The sequence below is a fragment of the Ambystoma mexicanum genome, chromosome 3p (genome assembly GCF_040938575.1).
Source record: "Ambystoma mexicanum isolate Mex_15411 chromosome 3p, UKY_AmexF1_1, whole genome shotgun sequence".
NCBI classification, from domain to species: Eukaryota; Metazoa; Chordata; class Amphibia; order Caudata; family Ambystomatidae; genus Ambystoma; species Ambystoma mexicanum.
The window spans coordinates 379080423-379099610 of NC_090925.1; the positions used below are offsets into that span (position 1 = coordinate 379080423).

General features: G+C 47.1%; 1 protein-coding gene across 3 annotated transcripts in view; it reads right to left on the reverse strand.

Moving 5' to 3' along the window:
• Positions 1–19188, reverse strand: part of EDN3 (endothelin 3) — a 491982-nt gene that overhangs the window by 322532 nt on the left and 150262 nt on the right. The gene's annotated exons all lie outside the window — the stretch shown is intronic.

Consider the following 19188-nt stretch of genomic DNA (forward strand, 5'->3'; position numbering starts at 1 on the left):
AAAGTATCCTCGCTTGCAGTATTTAAACTTATTCCCCTGTGCAGAGTCTCGTGCACTTTATAAGAGATTTCGTCTTGATTTATTTCACACCAAATCCCGAACCAAGCACTGGTTTGCACATATAAATCTTTCTCAAAACTTAGTTTGTCGATTCTGTAATAACGAAGAGGTAATAGAAACTGTAAAACATCTTTTTCTTTTCTGTCCCTACTTCGAATCGCACAGATTAGACACTATGAAGGCTTTCCATTATACAAACACAGTGTTAGGATGAAAACTCGTATGGGCTAGATGTATGTGGGGAACAAATAATTCCATAATTCTTGCAACAGTACGTTTTCTTCGAATCATTGATTCAGCGCTTATCTCATAAGGTTATATGATATGATGATATACTCTGCGAAACATTCTTTTTAGCATTAAAAGGGCATCATTTTTGTCCTTCCTTTGCGATATTTTAGGGCTGTAAATGCTTTTGACTTTTGCGAAGTCTTGCGTTCTCCAAAGAAAATGTTTTATTGTGTTATGTATTAGTCTATGTGTGTTAAAATGTATTTTTTCTGTATATTTGTATGCATCAGTAATCTGTTATGTCTAGTCTTGTTGCCATTAGATGTCTCATTTTAAAATGTTTGTTTCATTTTATGATGATGTGATGATGCTATTGTTTGATAAACTTTTGTAAAGGTGTGTAAGCACCAAAAACAAAATAAAAAATAAAAAAAGTATCTGGGAGTGTTTTAATGTTGCAAAAATGTATATAAGATCTCAACTGATTTGGTTTGTTGAGACTTGGGTTAGTTTGGTTCTACGGCACCATCTAACTGCTCCCTGGATGATTGTACAATAAACGTGCCTTGCATACAAAATGTGAACTCGTTCCTCAAATGGTGGACCTGCTTGGATTAGGGTAATTAAGGGGACAGCCCATACAGACACCCCTTGTTATACCATAGCTCAGCATGTTTATGCACCTGCAGTGGATCACTGTGTGCAACCAGAGTGTCCAGTTGCCTAACAGACCAGCAGAGAGGAATGGAAGAGATGGAAACATGGAGAGTGGGGCAAGTAAAGTATGAGAGGGAGGAAGGTAGGTGAAGACATGGACAGAAAGAGGGAGGGAGAGAAAGGCAGGGATTGGGCTAGAGATAGAAATGTGGAGAGTAGAGGAGTGAGGCCAGGGTGGAGGGGGCAGAAAGAGTGTGGGTAACTGGGTTTGGGGACGGGCAAGTAAGGAAGAAAGAATGAGGGGGGATTGGGAAGTAATGTGTTGGGAGAGAGAAAGAGAGATGAGAGGGTGGCAGACTGAGGAATGTGATTTGAGAGATGGAAAGGAGCAAAGGGAAGTAGGTGTAAGGAAGGCATGGTATCAAAGTAAGACAGACACAAGTGATCACAGTTCAAAGGTGTTTTTTTTAACTTTATCAGGGGTGTGATAAATGCCTATCTAAACCTAAATCTAAGATGGGAGCAAGCTACGACCATCAAATAATAATAATGCAGTCCTGGTAGAGTCTTGCCAAAATAAAAAGGGCCTATACTAAAAAACCTATTGCCAATCCTTAACGCTAAGCTACAAATAGTGAGGGGTAGTGTTTATGAAAAGGAAAGAAGTGTTCACAAAATGATAAGTCTGGATGTTCAGGCTGTTGGCCTCCCTTCCTCATGTTTTCAGGACAGGGCAGTTTACTCGAGCATAGCACACTCTTATGCTTCTTCTGCACAGGGACACAGTTCCTTTTACCAACATCAGGGCATTCTGTGCACAAGTCTCTCATGCTCAAAGTCTCTTGATTCAGAGGGCCTGATGTACCAAAAACAATGAAAGTCCCTTTTCAAATATTCAAGTCGGGCGAGTTACTCTTCACCCTGGATCCCCCTCAGCCGGGCTCAGGTCCTTTTTTATACAATTAGTCTCCCCCAGCCAGGCTCAGACCAATTTCACTTCATGTTGGCTATCGAAGACATTTGAATGTGCACATGATTTAGCTTGATCCATTGCAGGACCACTTCAATTTCACAGTCAAATAATTCTCACAGGCTCAGTTGGATACTAAACAGAGACCCTCAAATGAGTACCCATGTGGCACCGGACCACTCCGTATATGGTACTTATTTTCGGTTTCATAAAGTTCAATCACATACGAGTGATCTTTCCTCATACACTGTTGCTGCTTGCAAACTTGATCGCAATACAGTCCGGTCTGCTATTAGTTTCTCCTACTCACCGGCTGTGCTGAATTCACTGGCGCTGTTTTGTTGTCGGAGCCAAGGACAGTACCACAGCGGCAATCGCTTCTCCCCGCTTTGGCAATCAATGCGGGAGGGCCCTGTGTACCTTCGACACACACAACACCGTTATTCAGCGGGAATTCCCAGTCTTATGTTTCTTTTCCTCAAGGACGCTTAAAAGTTGTGGTTCTTCTCTGAAAAGCTCAAGGGTAGTTCCCTCCTTGCAGCCCTCTCTGGTCTCGCTGCCTTTCTCCTCGGTTTAAACTGCCATCTCAGAATTGATGCTTCCTCGTGCATTTTGCCTTGCTCAGAGTGTACTTTTATGCTCTGCCTTTTATCCATGTGAGGAAGTATGATGGACGTCAGGTGTGTGTAATCAAAGTTGATTGTCTGATCTTGCCTGGCCTCAAAATTGGGAAAACATGGCAGGCTCTCATAGGGAGTTATAGTCCTTGTATTCCTATGGGGATTTTTTTCTGTCTACTAGTTCATTAACCCTCATCCTAGGAGGGTTAGTAAACTTGGAAGAGTGAGAATATGGGGAATTGTAGTGTTTGTAGAATGAATTGGAAAAATCTGTAAAATAATAGTTTTGTAGGCCTGTCGAGGAAATAACCGGGATTATTGTTGTGAAATGAATAGGGGGTTTGTGTGAACTGTAGTGTTTTATTAAAGCAGACTGGGATTTCTGAAAATAATAATCAGAGGGACGGGGAGAAGAATGACTGGAGGTACTCGGGTAGTCAACAAGAAAATAGATATTCTGGGAGATGTTGTTTCCCAATGCAACTGGTTTGGGTTCTTAATAGGTTTTACCAGATGCGGAAGGGTTGTTGGATTTTGCTTTCGGTAAGGGAGATTCATTGGGTGGAAGGGTGGTTGATTGGGAACAGCCTATAAAAGCCTCGAGGACTTCGTCCTCCTTGCCTTCTTCCACGGTGTAATACTGCGTCTCATCTGGGGTATTCCCCTGAGCATAACCCTGGGTTCCCCCACCCAGATGATTCTCCCTCGCTCGTCCACCCCTACAGTTGGGGTAGGAGAGCATCAGCCCTTCCCTGGCCACCTGGATAAGGGATTTGTGGGATCTACCTGGGAGAGTACCCTCAGGTTTCTCACAGAGGCACAATTAAGCATTTGTGAGATGGAGAGAGGGATGGGAAGAAGAGGAAGGGGCAGATGGGAAAAGATAAAGGCAGAGTGGGTACAGTGTGGCAGTGTGAGGATAGAGGGATATTGGAAGGAGGTGTGAGATCGCAGGGGTAAGGGGAGTGCGGAGGATTAGATGCAGGGATTGTGTATGTATGCGAAGTAGCCCTTCAAGGTGCAGGAACTCCATCCTCAGACATTTATACACAGACACAAACCATAAGAAACAAGAATGTATAAAACAGAAAAATTATCAATACCCGCGCTTAAGCCTTAAGGATCCATGAAGGGATTTTCCACCCTCCAAACAGTGCAGCAGAACCTCTCTCAGGCCCTCCTTCTAACAGGGCTGAGAAAACACTATCCAATCATTGTGGTGCTCGCTTCACCTTCCAAATGTTACTCTGACAGCCAGAGATTCTTGTAAGTCTCCCAGGGACAGCGTCTGGGCCTTTTGACATTTTCAGTTGAAATGTGCCCTGACCCTCAGGGGGGCTCATGTTGGCAATCTTATGATACAGCAACATGCTCCTTTATTCCACAAATTTAAATGTGTGCTTTGCAGCAAATAGGTTACGTTTGCTGTTGCCTTCCAGCCATCACCTCCCTTGGGCCTCTTGCAGAATCAAGCACCCTTCTTATCACCGTGTTGCATTTTGATTCCAGTTTCCTTTACATTAGCACCGGTTATAGGTTAAAGTTTCGACTCAAAAGGGTCAAATGACAAAATGGTCGAGTCAATTTCACCGGAAAAAAAAGGACCTCATATTTTTTTTTAATTTCTTTTTTTTTTGGGCCCTTCCCACCCCCCAAAAAAAACCTTTTTTGTTGTAAAAACACCTTTTTTACCTATACTAAATAAAATAAAAAATATTCATTTTTTTAAAAAATTCGATCCTTTTGTTTTTGGTCTAATGCATTCTCACCTTTGGCATTCAATCCTTTTGATTTCGTAACTTTAACTGGACACCATTAGCACCTTAATGTCAAAGAGCGATTTGTAGCTTTTCAGTGGTCATTTAGTGTTTCAGCTCCCCGCTGGCTGCCTTTCCATGATAATCTGCCGTTATTAACCATCTTGCTGCATGCTTTTGACACCATTATAATTTAAGCACCCCATGTAAGGGGGACTCCAAAACATCTTTTTTATATGTGCCCCTACCAGCCCTGACACATATGCAGACAGGCTTGCAGTTTCCTGCAGACCCTTACACATCATGATAGCTGGTTTTACTCTGATGTATGCATCTATTGATCAAAACTCTGAAATGGTTGCAAGTGTGGCACAGGTTTCCATTCTCAGCGGGCAGACCTGTGCTTTATATCAAATCACAGCACACTCGTGCCGACCGGAACCTCATTGTTTGCTGTCTCATCTGTGAGACAGTGGCTTGAATTTGAGTTGTTAGCTTTCTTGATTTTAAATTGTCCTTCTTCTATACTGTACATTTCTGGACATGGACACCATTATGGGTGAATGTATTAGATGGCAACTGTACGTAAGAACACATTTCCTTGGAAAGATTGCCTGTAATAGTGATAATTTCAATAAACTTTGTTCAAGATTCGGAATGCTTTATGTGTACTAGTCTCTGCATAATGCTAATTTATATACCTTACAACAGAATCCCATGTTTTAACCAACGTTTTTAAGGTTTTTATAACTTGTTGGTGCACATCGTGCTAACCTTTGCAGCGTTATGGTTAAGAAGGATTCGGTAAATGCAAAAAAATAAAAGAATGTCGTCCCTGTACTCAAAAGTCAGCAGCCATAGGTGCCACCACATGGGATTACTGTGTGCTGTATGCTACTGAACGTTCCAAAACAATATTTGGAGCACACCAGTTATCCATATTTCCACTATTTGGAACCCTACCGTTCCAAAATGTAGACCAAGGAAACGTTCCTCAGTACAGGGTAACCCAGGTACTAATACTACCACAAATATGTGTTACTAGCATCTGAATTGTACATATGAGATGTTAAAATGACTTTAACGACGACTAAGATTACTTCCCCTCTGTATTGAATCTGATGGGTGAGCATGGAGGGAGTTGTTTCTCGGGGGGGGGGGGAGGGGGGATCGTGATTTTAATTGCATGTTGGACCTGGATCTGGACAGTACAGGGACATTTGGTCTTCTGTAACAGCAGGCAGCGGCATGGCAGAGGGTAGTTGCGGACCTGGATTTGGTGGCGTTGTGGCTGGAGGCGCATGGGCAGGAATGGGAAAGACTCGTGTCTGATCATTCCACCTGGTGACGCAGTTGCAAGTACTGAGGTGAAGATCATAGCAGTGGTTGTGGCGTCTACAAGCGGTGGCACTAGGGCATGTGGGATTCACAGGGATGTTACAGGAGGAGATGGGGCACTTCTTTGCAGACAATGGATACAGCGGGAACCCTCTGGGAGGCGTTTAAGGCTACTGTCAAGGGGGTGCGGGGTCTGCATATCTAAAGTAACCGGGATCAGAAGAGGACTGCAAAGTGAGCTAAGGATGATAGAAGGGACAGTGGCTGAGCTGGAGAGGGAACGGGCAGGTGGGCGGCAGACAGGGAAGAGTTGAATCGGGCACTGGCTTTGCATCGACATTATCAAACTTTGAGAGCAGCAGACGGGATGTGGAGATTCACAGGGAAGGCGACAAGGCACAGTGGTTGCTGGCTTGGCTGCTCCATTGAAAACGGCCACGGCACACCATTACACAAATTCAGGGGGAGTTGGGAGACTTGACCTACACTCAGGAAGGGATCAATGAAGCTTTCAGGCTTTTCTATCAGCCCCTGTACACGAGTGAGGGGGCGTATTCCTCGAGGGAGGCAGATGAGCTGTTACAGTGGATTCAGCTGCCAGTCCTGACTACGGACTGTGCATCCTATCATTATATCTCGATATTGAATGTGGATGCAAACATCTTAGGTAAGATCTTGGTCACTAGATTATCTGGGGTGGCTCTGCTACTGGTGCACCCTGATCAGTGCGGGTTCATTGGGGGCTGCATTACAACAATGAATATCTACTGCCTACACCATGTTATGGACCAGGTTAAAAATCTCGAGGGGGGAATTGCCCTGGCGTCCATTGACGTATCGAAGGCCTTTAACTCCCTAGAATGGGAATGGCTGTTCAGAGTATTGGGAGCCTTTGGGTTAGGGGAGAAAATGTGTTGATGGTTAAAGTTGCTATATAGTAACCCGGTGGCAATGGCAAAAACGAAAAATGGTATCACTGCAGTGGACGCTAAGCAGAGGGGTGCGGCAGGGGTGCCCAGTCTCACCAATTATTTTCTCAATGGCACTGGAACCACTGGTGCAATTCCTTAGGAAGAAGAAGAGTGAGGCAGGGATTTCAGCGAGGGGAGTGATGCATATGGTCTCGCTATACATGGACAATTTGCTGCTGTATGTGGGGATTCCGCTGGATAGCATGCCTATACTGCTTGAAGTGCAGGGCCATTTTTGGATGCTTTCGGGCATTCGGATTATAAAAGAAAAGTCTCTCCTGTTCCCAGTGGGGGGTCTGCATGGTCATGATCTTGTTGATCTCCCAAATTGGGGAATACGTTGGAAAGGGGAATTGTTCCGATATCTGGGCATCCACATTTTTCATAAGATAGAGGACACATTCATGGACAATATGGGCAGGGCGTTGTCAAGGGTAGGGGATGTGGTCCAATTCTGGAAAAAGCTTCTGCTATCGCTGATGACTAGAGTGGCGCTTTGTAAAATGGTCATACTCCCCAGGCTAATCTACCATTTTACGAATATTCCCTATGCAATAAAAAGGTATTCTTTAAGATGCTGGACGAAAAGGTGGGATAACTGCGATGGTATGCGGGGAGAAGAAGGGTCTTGTTGGTGACCTTGTGGCGCCGGTGTTCGAGGGTGGGGTCTCAATTTAGCAAGCTACAAGCAGTATTTTTATGCAGCACAGCTACAGACGGTACTGGCATGGGACGGGAGTTACTGACGGGACTGTTGAAAGCCCTCCCTGCTTCTCAACAGGAGATGGAATTGCTGTGGGGCACGATGGGTGGTAAAGGGGAGATGAATGTGTTTTAAGTGGTGCGGGCGATATGGAAAAATCTTCTCGATAGCCTATGTGTTGCAGAATTATACAGTGGGGACCTGCCCAGGAGTGTGGACCAGAAGCTCTAATTGGCACTTGGGAGGGTGTCGATTTCTGGGTTGAGGGAGAGGGGGTGTTGAGTGGTGGGAGATTTGTTTGAGGATGGGAGATTGCTGCTGTTTGAAGAGTGGAGTGCTTGCTATGGGGTCTCGCTGTATGGAAGGACATTCCTGAAGAAACTAACGTGAGCCCATTGATGCAGGTGTTGCTCGCACAGGACGGGGAAAAGGCTAATATTTCCTGCATCAACCGGAGTGCGGAGTGAGTTCCCTTTGAAGGAACTGGGGAGAGGGATTTAAAAAAATGTTTTATTTACTTGTTTTTTTATAATGCGCCTAATACCGTACCTGAGTTCGGTTTCTAAGCGCAGATCCAGGATTCAAACCTCTGTTGCTCTGCATTGTCTTGCTTCCAAGACCAGCGTGTTTCCCCTGTGCTATCCTCCGATATGGGCAACCATTCATCCGAGGGGGACTGGACAAGGGTTTGGGAACAGGTCTTCAAGGCCTGAAGAACGCTCAGTTTCAACTTACACAATTTTATATATTACGCAGAATCTAAATGACCTCGGCCAAATTGCATACAATGAACAACAACCTCAGTCAGGACTGCCCTTGGTATGTGACCAGGCCAGCGGGGAACTGGCACATGATATGGTAATGCTTGGTTATTATACACTTTTGGGGAGCAGTGACATGCAGGATTAAGGGGTTGTTGGGCTCTAGGTTTTTGAGTGTGACCCAAGGGTATGTTTATGGGGTATGACCCCAGGGGGGAAATGGCACAAATATTCATAATAAGTATGAAATTGAATGGCCCAGATTGTGCTGATACTAGCCAAGCGGCGGATGGCTATCGCCTGCAAGAGGCCCCATGGTCCATCAGTAGTGTGTTGGATGGAAGACTTCCTCAGGTGGGGCGATGACAGAATTAGATATCTTGCAGAAAATTAGGGACCCTGAGCAGGAGGAAGAGGTTACGGTGGATTGGAGCCAGATGTTAAATGATTTGTGTTCATTGGAGGTCTTGAAGCCCTTGTGAAGGGGAGAGGTGGGTTAGTAGGCAGTACAGAGGTGGGAGGAGTGAAGTATGGGGGAATGGGTAGGGTGGTTAGGAGGATGGGAGACCCTTGGAGACGGAGGGATGAGCGACATGTGGTCCCAGAGTTCTGTCCTGAGCTGAAAGTGGATACCAACCGTTTTGCATCCTATTGTGTGATCTGTATGTCAAGGAAAAGTAGAATGAAGAAAGGGGTGGGGAATGGGGAAGGGAGGGGATGGGCTGTTATTTGATACAATTATAGAGTGTTAGTTCCTAATCGCTATTCGGTCTTTGAAGGCATGTTTACAAAATGAGCAGAGATTTTGTATTTTATTTGAATATGTCCGCCTCATCTATAGAAGAACTAAGAATGGGGATTTTATTTACTGACACCTCTTTTCAGACTCTTTATCGTTTTCAAGGAGAATGAATTCTGCATGGGGTGTATTTTTGTTAAATATATGTGAACCTGTACACTTTTTATGATGTTACGCACACTACCTGCTTCAGGCACCACCAGATTTCCAGTACACATATATAAATGTGTCATTACAAATTTGCAAGTATGGCAGTTCTCCTTATGTACTCTTTTCTTTGTTTTTATCGCAGTTTTAATACATCAAAAACATGAAAATCAGAAATAGGACAGTGGTGTAATTCAAAACATCTCTTACTACCCCGCTCCCTCCTAAGTCACACCCTTAACCTGCGCTGCTTTTCGCCCCTCCTGCCTCCCCGCTGAACGGTGTCTTCTGCAAAATACTAGTATCGCCTGAACCGTTGCCTATGTTAAGTCTTTTACCCCTATCGGTATTCACTGTTTTGGCCGCCTCTGAGGAGGCTTTCTCCTCCATTGTAGTAATACACAGTTGGGGCGGACCCTGTAGCCGGTGAGGTTAGTAACTCCAAAGGACCTTGTGACCATGTGGAGCAGTCCGTCACCTACATTTTTTACCATACGGTCCTTCACTTGTTATTGTAAATGCACCACAACATTTTGTGTGGCACTGCGTTCCTATGGAGTGTGGCCGTTATCCTCTCCATCGTACATATATTTATGGCAACATTAATCCACTCTTTCTTTCCTGGTATCTTAGTATCTTTCTATTGCATTTCAAGGCAGCCCCTCGCTTCAAGCAACAGGGGTGCCCGCCACCCCCTCCAGCCTTCTGAAATCCCCATCAATTTCCTCCATCCCGAACAGTGTCAGAAACGGAGTGCTATTACGGATTATCTCATCCAAATCTATAATCCAGCCTAAGACCTCCTCCCAAAATACTTTAATGTGGGGAGATCCCCACCACGTGCCAGTAATCGTCCTTCTCCCCACATATGCGCCAGTACATGGGGCTAGCCGAATGGAACATCTTTGACAGCCTAACCGGGTCATATTGACATCTGTGAAGAAGCTTGATGCCGTGCAACTTGCACTGGCTAGCAATCAAGGTCTGCAATGCCCCTCTAAATATTCACTCCCATAATTTGTGATCTATATCCGTCTCCGCATCCCTTTTCCACCTTAGCCTCAGTTTCTCCCTTGACCCCTTTCCAGCATTCACCAGTCCGCTGTACATGGCAGAGAGCAAGCCCTTTGTTTCCCTCTGTTTGTCTAAAAGCTCCTCAAAGGGGATGAGGTCTCTCTGAAATTTCTCCCTCCATTTCTCGTCTGTAAGGACACCCTTTTGCTGGAGATAGGAAAAGGCTGAAAGCGAGCGGTCCTATGCCCAACGCCACTTCTAAGTCTGTGATCTTAATAAAAGTGCCCGCTTTCCATAGCTGGCCCACCCTCTCTAGGCCCACCCACCTCAAGCCGAGCTTGGAATCTGTCAGGATTTGGGATTGCCTCCCACACCCTGGGTGCCCAGATATGACTCAGGGGAGATGGCCATGAAGTAATTCTCTGGGAGGACATCATACTCTATTCTCGCGTTCTTCCTCTGCCACAAAAACATGAGCATCACCCTCTTTACCTCCCGAAAGAAAGACTCTGGGAGATGAATCGGGAGCATTTGGAATGCATATAGGAATCTCGGCAGGCAAACCATCTTCAGGGCACTTGGTCGTCCCAGCCATGATATAGTCCATTTTTCCCATCTTTCAAGATCGGCCCGGAAGCTGTAAACAATAGGGGGCAAATTAGCTTCAAATACGGCCCCCAACTCTCTTGTGGGATTGATCCCTAGGTTTATCACAGGGTGTCCCCTCCAACTGTGAATACCAACGGGGCAAATATATAACAATCTCTTTGCTCGAGTTCTTTCATAGGGACTGAGACCGACTTGGCCCTGTTGACCTTGAAACCGGATAGTTCACCATACTGTTCGATCAGCTAAATCGTCCTAGGTATGGAGGATAGGGGATTCCTTATGTGTAACAACAGGTCACCCGCGTATAGGGCCACCTTGTACTGAACCTCTCCAACCATGAGACCTTCCACCTTGGGGTCCCTTCTGATTCTTTGTGCCAAGGGTTTTAGGGAGAGAGCAAACAGGATCGGAGAGAGGGGGCAGCCCTGCCTCGTGCCGCTACTTAAGTTGAACCATAGGGAGTAATCTCTGTTAACTGCCACTGACGCTCTGGGTGAAGTGTAGACCGCCATTACCCCCTCATGAACCTAGATCCCAACTCCACCTTGCCCAGGACCTCCGCCAAGAAGCACCATTCCACTCTGTTGAATGCTTTCTCTGCATTAACTGAGAGAAAGGACGGACCACCCTTCATATTCCGTGACTCATAAATCAAATGTAGGGTTTTCCTCATCGTATATGCTCCCTGTCGTGCCATTATGAAACTGACTTGGTCCGAGTGTATCAGGTGAAGCATATATGTTTCAAGTCCCGCCAATACCAATACCCTTGTGTATATCTTGGCGTCGACATTAAGGAGCGATATGGGACGATGTGATCCACATCTTTTGGGGTCCCTGCCCTCCTTATGGATTACCGTAATTAACGCCATTGAGAATGATTCGGGGGCTTACCCTGTCTCTAGAATATTATTAAAGAGTTGCACCATGAAGGGGAGCAGGGGGGAAATAAATGTATTTTAGAAGGCGGCAGTGAACCCATCTTCCTCAGGGGCCTTCCCCAGTGGTAAACGCAACAGCGCCCTTTTAATTTCTTCGCCGTAATTGGGGCCTCCAGTACGTTGCCTCCCTGCCAGAGAGTCTCGGCATCCGTGTGTCAGCTAAGTATGCCCTTATTTCTGCCCTTCCCGTGTTGACCTCAGTTTTGTATAGGGTCTCATGAAATGGCACAAATCCCTCTGGTATCCCTTCCGTCAAAGGGTCCCGCACCCCACGCCCCTCATCTATGGCCTTCACCCACCTTTCGGATCACTGCGCACGTAATCTGGCAGCCAGCAAAGCGTCTGCCTTATCGCCCTTCTCATAACATTTTTGTTTGAGGAATTGCAAATTACTCACTATTTGGCCCTCTTCGAGGAGTCTAAACTCTTCCCTTTTCTGTCTAGCCTCGAGGACCCTGATCTCCCTCTCCTCTGAGGCGTTCATTGCCATCCTATCAAGATGGACAATCTCCTCCATTAACCTATTCTCGAACAGGGCCCAATCCCTCTTCTTCCTAGCTCCCTCCCTAATCAGGAGCCCTCTCCATGTCACTTTACCCGCTTCCCACACTGTCTTCCTCTGGACCTCTCCCATGTTATTTATTTTAAAGTATCCCCCAATCTCTTCAGACATCTCCGCTTGAAATACGGGGTCCCTCCACAGGGAATCATTACATCTCCACTTTGACCCTTTACGCGTTAGGTCCGAAAAGTCTAGATCAGCGGTCACCATGTCATGGTCCGACCATGTGATCGGGGAGATCTCCGAGCCCAGTGACACATCCCACAACCCACTCGAGACATACAAGTAATCAATTCTAGTGAAAGTACCATGGGGGGAAGAATAAAAAGTGTACCCTTTTTCATTCAGGTCGTGATTCCGCCGTACGTCCCTTAGTCCGTAAACCCCCAACATCTCCATGACCTCCTCGCACCCGCTCCCCTGGGGGTCTTGTGTACCGGGAGCTCCCACCTGCCTATCCAATTGAATATCAGCCCATAGGTTGTAGTCCCCACCTAAGATTATATGGCTAGAAGCCTCAAGCATCATCTTCGGGAGTGTCATCAACAGGAACCGCGACTGATCCGTGTTGGGGCAGTACACCGTCGCCAGTGGAAAAGTCACGTTCTGTACCATGTCCACAACCATTAGGGCCCTCCCTTCTACGTCTGCCCACACTTTGGTCACCTCCATTTTCAGCCCTTTCCAAATGAGGATACCCACCACCGCTATCTGCAGTGGACCGGAGCCCCAGAATTCCTGTCCCACTCCCCCACTCGGGACCCTCCACTCCTCCCCTTTGGCGTATTTAGTCTCCTGAAGGAACATCATGCCGAGGCCCGCTCTACGAAACTCCCTGGCCACTAATGATCTTTTTTTGTGGGTAAATTCACTCCCTTAACATTTAACGAATGTCCCCACCCTAAAAAGGCCACCCCGAGAGAGCCTGAATCTACCGCCATTTGCGTGTTCCAGAGCCCTGATCACTTCATCCATCCCCGGGTGGCCAATCCCAAAACTCTACCACTCCACCGCTGCTTGCACTGAGTTTGGAGAAGACCCTGTTCCCACCCCCTTTGGCAACCCCACCCCACCTCCTAGCCCCCCTCAGAGGCATCCGACGCCACCCAGTTAACATCACCATGGCAAACTCTGACCACCAGCGGGGACCGTTCACCCTCCGGCCCCTCATTTGAACAACCTTATAACAATTGAGCTCCCTGCACTCCCCCCTGAAACTGGGCCCTGTTGCTGCAGATCCCCACGAAGACCCGTAGGCCCCCTCACTTAGCATCCGGTACCCTAACAGGATACTCACATCCCCGAACTCTCACAGGGCCCCCACATCTAATTGTAAACCCCCCTACCAACATTTCACAGACAATAACCATCAACATAGTGTACTCAGCGAATTTCAGGAGTCCACCACAGGCAAAGCCTTCACCCTCCTATACTTTCTTGAGCCCGATATGCGCCTCCGTTTCGGAATTTGAATGCGCCATTTTCCTGTCGTCATCTGGTCTTTCACCCTGGTTCTGCTCATTTTTGGGTTCGCCCAACATCGCAGACATGCATCTGTGGATGTCTCTCTCCGTCTTCAGCCTTTGTTTTCACCCATCTATTTCAAGCATGAGGGAGAACGGAAACCCCCATCTATAGCGGAATCCCTTTTCATGTAACCACTTTCTCAAGGGCATGCACATCCTTCTCCTGACCAGGGTCAGTGAGGATAGATCCTGGAAAATCATCACTCTCGTCATGCCACAGGTGATCTGGCCCTTCAGTTTTGCTCTCTCCAAGATTTTTGTTTTGTCACTGTAGTTATGGAACCGGGCTAGGACAGTCCTGGGGCATCCAGCAGCCCGCACTGCTCTATGTATACTCTCAATGTTCACCTCGTCAATGGAGTTATCCTCAAATACCAGCTTCATAACTTCATGAAGCGTTCTTTTCAAGTCCAGCTCCGACTCGCCTTCATTGTCTGGGATGCCAAAGAGTCTCAGGTTGTTCCGCCTTTCATGATTTTCCAAATCGTCCATCATCAAACGAAATTCCTCATCCTGGCTTTCCATTTCGGCTATCCTGTGGTCCATTTGTTACTCTAGATTAGTCAGAGAGGTCTGATTATTTCCGACTTCCTCTAGTCGCTCCTCCATCTTGTCTGTCTTCTGAGTTATCTTGTCAACCCTGCTTCCGATGTCTGCTCTCATGTTCCTTATATCTTCCATCAGGGCCGCCACGTCCTTTTTAGTTGCTGCTGATTCTTCCGCAGACGCTGCCATTTTGAGCTGAATCAGTTTCCCCGACCCTGGACGTTGTGGGTTGTATTTATAGGTGGCCAACTTCTTCCGTACTTCCATGGAGCTCGTACTGTCGAACTGTGCTTGGCCCCTAATTCCCCCTATCCTATTATGCTCCTCATTGGGTGGTAATTGCCTCCTCAAGCGTGACGGTCCCTTCAGTAGCCATTAGTTCACCTTGATCGTTCATTGTCCAACGCAGTCGCTGTGGTGGGCACACGCCTCTAAGACGGGGGCCCACAACACCGAGGAAAAGAGCAGGATGGGGGCAATCAGGCTCCTACCTCTCCAAGCGATTTTTAATCCTCACACAACAGTCGGTGACGGACTACCACCCCTCCGTGGGACCGTCTTTGATACAGGAACCCAACGTGGTCTGTGCTCTTCACCTGTCGTCTCCAGACAGCAATCTCAAGTTGGTGGATGCCCCCTCTGTCCGGAGCCCAGGAGGAGGGCACACGCCCCAAACTTTTGGGGGCCCACCCTTCATTGGGAGTACAGTTCTCTTCTGGTTACTCAGCCGCAGATACATGTCCGGGTATGCTGCTTGGGCTGATTCAAGTGGACAGTGAATTACTTCCACCTAAGCGTACAGGTGTTCAATAAACAGTCAGTCTGGTATTAGTTGGGTGGCGGAGCCTGCCCTACGCAGCCTTCCTCTGTGGCCCAGAATGACCATATGCCAGTTGGGCTCCACTATTCCAGTGCCTCTAAGGGACCATGAGCAGGATGGGATTGGTCAGGAGCCTGTCGGGTCTCTGGATGGCTCACCGGGTGGTGTGGTCCCCTGTCATTGCTCCTCAATCATTATGTGTGGTGGGGCCCCTCTGCCTTATTTCCCTGTTTTATGAGTACTTATTTCACCTCTTGCATGCCTGGGACAGCTCGCCGCCTAGTGGCACCACGTGTTTGAAGGGACCCTGATTCTACATATCTCATGTCGGCTTCACGCTGCCTGGGGCAGGTCTGAGTCCCTCTCCCTCCGTAACTCCCTCGTCTGTGTCAGCCCCTCAGTGCACTCTTACTGGGATAGTACGTCTCGGCCGGTCCTTAAGTGTGCCTCACCTCGAAACCACTGGGGGGGAGGCAGCGCGCCCTCCCGGTGCTGGTGTCTCCGTTAGGAAAGCCCTCCATTGGCTCTGTGTTGGCTTTGTTTGCTGGCTCCCTCCGCCTCTCTGGATACACCGCTGATGCGGGCACTTCAACTCCGGGGGGAAGGAGTTCAGCCAGGGTACTGCAAGCACCCACGTCACACATTGGGAGGGTTCAGGCCACCGGAACTTCTAAGCAGCCACTAGTCAGGCTGCACGGATCCCCTCACAGACTAGGCTGGCGCTCATGACGCCATTTCATCCCTCGACGTAGCTCACACACGGGCTGTGATTTCACTTTAGTTTTCTCTTCTTCGTGCGGAGGCTGCTTCTCTGCAATTCTGGGACCAATGTTCTTTGTTCCTCGCCCTGTTGTTGCCCGCAAAGTTCCCACATCTCCTTGCTCAGTCACTCTTAGAGTGGGGGGGGTGTCTCAAAGTCGGGGCTCAAACCACTTTTTGGGATCGATGGGCCGGGAGTTCACCCTGAAGCAGGCTGCATCTGCGCGCCCCCTGGTGGCCTCCTTCTGTGTACTCTTTTCTAAAATGGCATTTATATCTAGGTAGCTTTAGCTTTTTTCAGTGTGCAGATCGGCATGTATCAACCAAATGAAGGCACTGTATAATTGTCTATTTAACTTAAGGGACAACTTATTTTCTTTACTTCTCTATTTTTTATTCATCTGTGGAGTTGTGCATTTTTTATATTTTCTTATCACTAGTTTTTCTTACTTTTCATTTATATTTTGTCGGTTCCATTTTTATTTGTACATTGTTTCTTTAAATTGCTACCTATTTTTTGCGCTAGCATCTTTCTCTTTTTCCCGTTTTTTATAGTCAGGGCATGGCTATCTTTTCTTTGTAATATTCGCAAAGCATACTTGTTATTTTGGACTGCTTATTAGCGCTCTGTATTTTCTTGAATGCTGATGTTTCTTTACTACATGACGTCACCAGGTCAGGTGCATGTGACATCATCACGCAATTGAATACATGCCAACAGATATTTGGCACATTGTGGAAACATGCTTTCCATGGTGCATATAGTTCTCAAAAAGAACTCTGCTGCCATTGCCTTTACATCGTTTGGAGCGACATGGATGGGTAGGTCTTTCTTTCCGCATTAAATGGACCCTTTCTTGCACAGAGTACTTGACTGCTTGGGGGGTGATGATCAAGTCACTTCCTACTTCCTTTTTTTTCTTTGTTGCTTTCTCTTCTCTTGCATTGGTTCTTCCAGGAATCCACACTGTTACTTGCCTCACTGTCTGTGAGCCTAAAGCATTTAAGTCTTGTTTCTGATTAGAGGTGTGCAACCTCGTTTAACCATTTGACACATCACTTTCATTTTGAGAAGGGGTTTCTTTTCTTAATTATTTGTCTCTTGACCTTATGTCTTCTAGGCAGGCTCAGACTGGCCTATGGGGCATTCGGGCAAAGCCCAAACCAAAAACACAAAATGCTAGTGTGGGACAGTTTTTTGGGTGAAAGTGGACCACTTTGACCAGTGTTAGTGAATAAATATTCTTTAAAATGCACAATGTGCATCACATTTGATCAGAAACCTTCCCCTTGGGTACTAAAACAGTCTGTCACAAAAGCAATGAATCGCCATTTGCAACTGCGGGCCACCTTTTCATTGGTGCCCGAGTTCTTTTTATGACCCAGTCCGACCCTGCTTCTACATTTAATATTTACACATCCTAGAGAAAGGTATGTTTGTGAATCAGGTTTACTATTGACCCCATTGTTGCAAATAGATAAGTTATTTTTAAATGTATAGGGCTCATCGTTGTGTATTTTGGCTGATCTTTACAAGCATCGCTCTGACAAAGAAACTAGTCGGTCCGAAATGCATCGGTATAACATCGCCTATCTCCAAAATGTTCAAATCCAGGTTTCTGGGACTTAAAGAATGTTCTGATTATTCCTTGAGCATTCCTGCATGACATTATTGGAGTAGAGGTTGTTGTGTTTGTGACGTATTGCTTTGGTAGTTGTACTGCCTGGAATGCCTGCTACATTGGGGTATTGCATCAGACCCGGGCAGTTAGAGTGGCTTGGGGCAGGGAGAGGGACAAGGGACAAATTAAGGTAATGTTATCTTACGTTACGTCATTCAGCTTTCCCCCTGCGCCCACCACCACCGCATTGACCTCAAGGCAGGGCAAAAGAAAAGCCTGTGCGGGGGGCGGGGAAGACTAAAATGGGCAGAAATCGAGCCATGATGAGGGTTATGTGGGGGTCGACCTGGGACCGTGAGAGTGCCATGTGGCAGAGCGGGGACACTCAGAGGGTCACTTGTCTCAGGGCTCAGCCTTCCCGTGCTTGCTCTGCTCTTCTCTTCGGCTGACACGTCTCCTGTGTACCAGGGGAGGCTTTTTTGGAAGGATAGAGGAGCGAGACGTGGTGGCGCCAGGTGACAGCAAACGGGGATCTGTTTCAGTTTCACACAGCCTCTGGGGTCCCTGGATCGGGGGGGGGGGGGGCTAGGATGTAGTTCCAGGAGCTGCGAGTTCCCAGGGGTGACACCCAACCCAGGCCTCTGCTTCTCCACCTGAGCAAGTTTCAAGTGCTTTTAAGGGTAGGCTTTTGGGAATGCTCAACCATCCCTAGATACGTTATACATTCCCTGTGCGACATAGGTAGTGATAGAGTTTGCAGGATTTCATAGCCGGGCTCTGCAGATACAGCCTGGGCGATCGTGTTAGCTACTTGCTGGCCTATAGTTGATCAGCTTCAAAGTTTACACTGGCCTTGGTGATCCGCCAAAGTGTAAACTACGGTCACGTTTTCACAGTGACCAAAAAACATGCAAATAATTCCCGTTGAAATTCATCTTATTTCAATGTTTCCTATACATATTCATTTTGGAAACCCGCCTGGATTTTGTGCGCGGAACGAGTCCGACTCTACTAAGAAAGACTGCGGCTGATGTGGAAGCATCGGAGCAGATACAGAGACCTGTGTTACGCGATGCTTCGAGAGTGCAAGATATGGCTCGTTGTGTAACAGTTGCTTAAGGAAGCACGCAGATGTCACTCAGCTTTGTAGTTGAACATAAGATTGTTATTTTTCAGAGTCCTTTGAGGTTGCCGCGGCCACCTCTTTAGCTGTGTGTGTGTGCGTGCGTGCGTCCGTGCGCGCGCGCGCGCACGTGTGTGTGTACGTTAGGCTTTATCAGGTGCTTGGGCACACCAGCTGTACATGGGAAATCAGATGAAGCTGCATCCATGTGAGCCATTGATGTAGATTCGCAGGGCTTCATCCCTGGGGCCCCCTCCGACCCTCCGCGCTGTACAAGAGATTGAGACTACATAAGAGACTTCAACACCTTTTCGGTGTATGTCGGCCTCTATGTGAACAGTGGTCAATGTGTACGAAAAGACGTAGTGCAACCCTGTTCCCTACTTGCCTGCCCCGCTCCTTATCAAACCCATCGCACGCCCCCTCCAACGCACAATACAAACTCCCAAATACATGTGCCTGCTCTTTAATAACTGCCAAGGCTATCATGCAAGTCTGTGCAAAAAGGTCCAGCATACCGGTCCTTAGCACTTAAGGGGTTAAGCGAATGTTCAGTGGAGTGCACTGCAGTGCAAGTTTCAACTTGTTCCTACACTGTTATTTTAAAATAAAAGTGTAGGAACAGTGAAATTTAAAGAAAAGTAGAGGAGCAT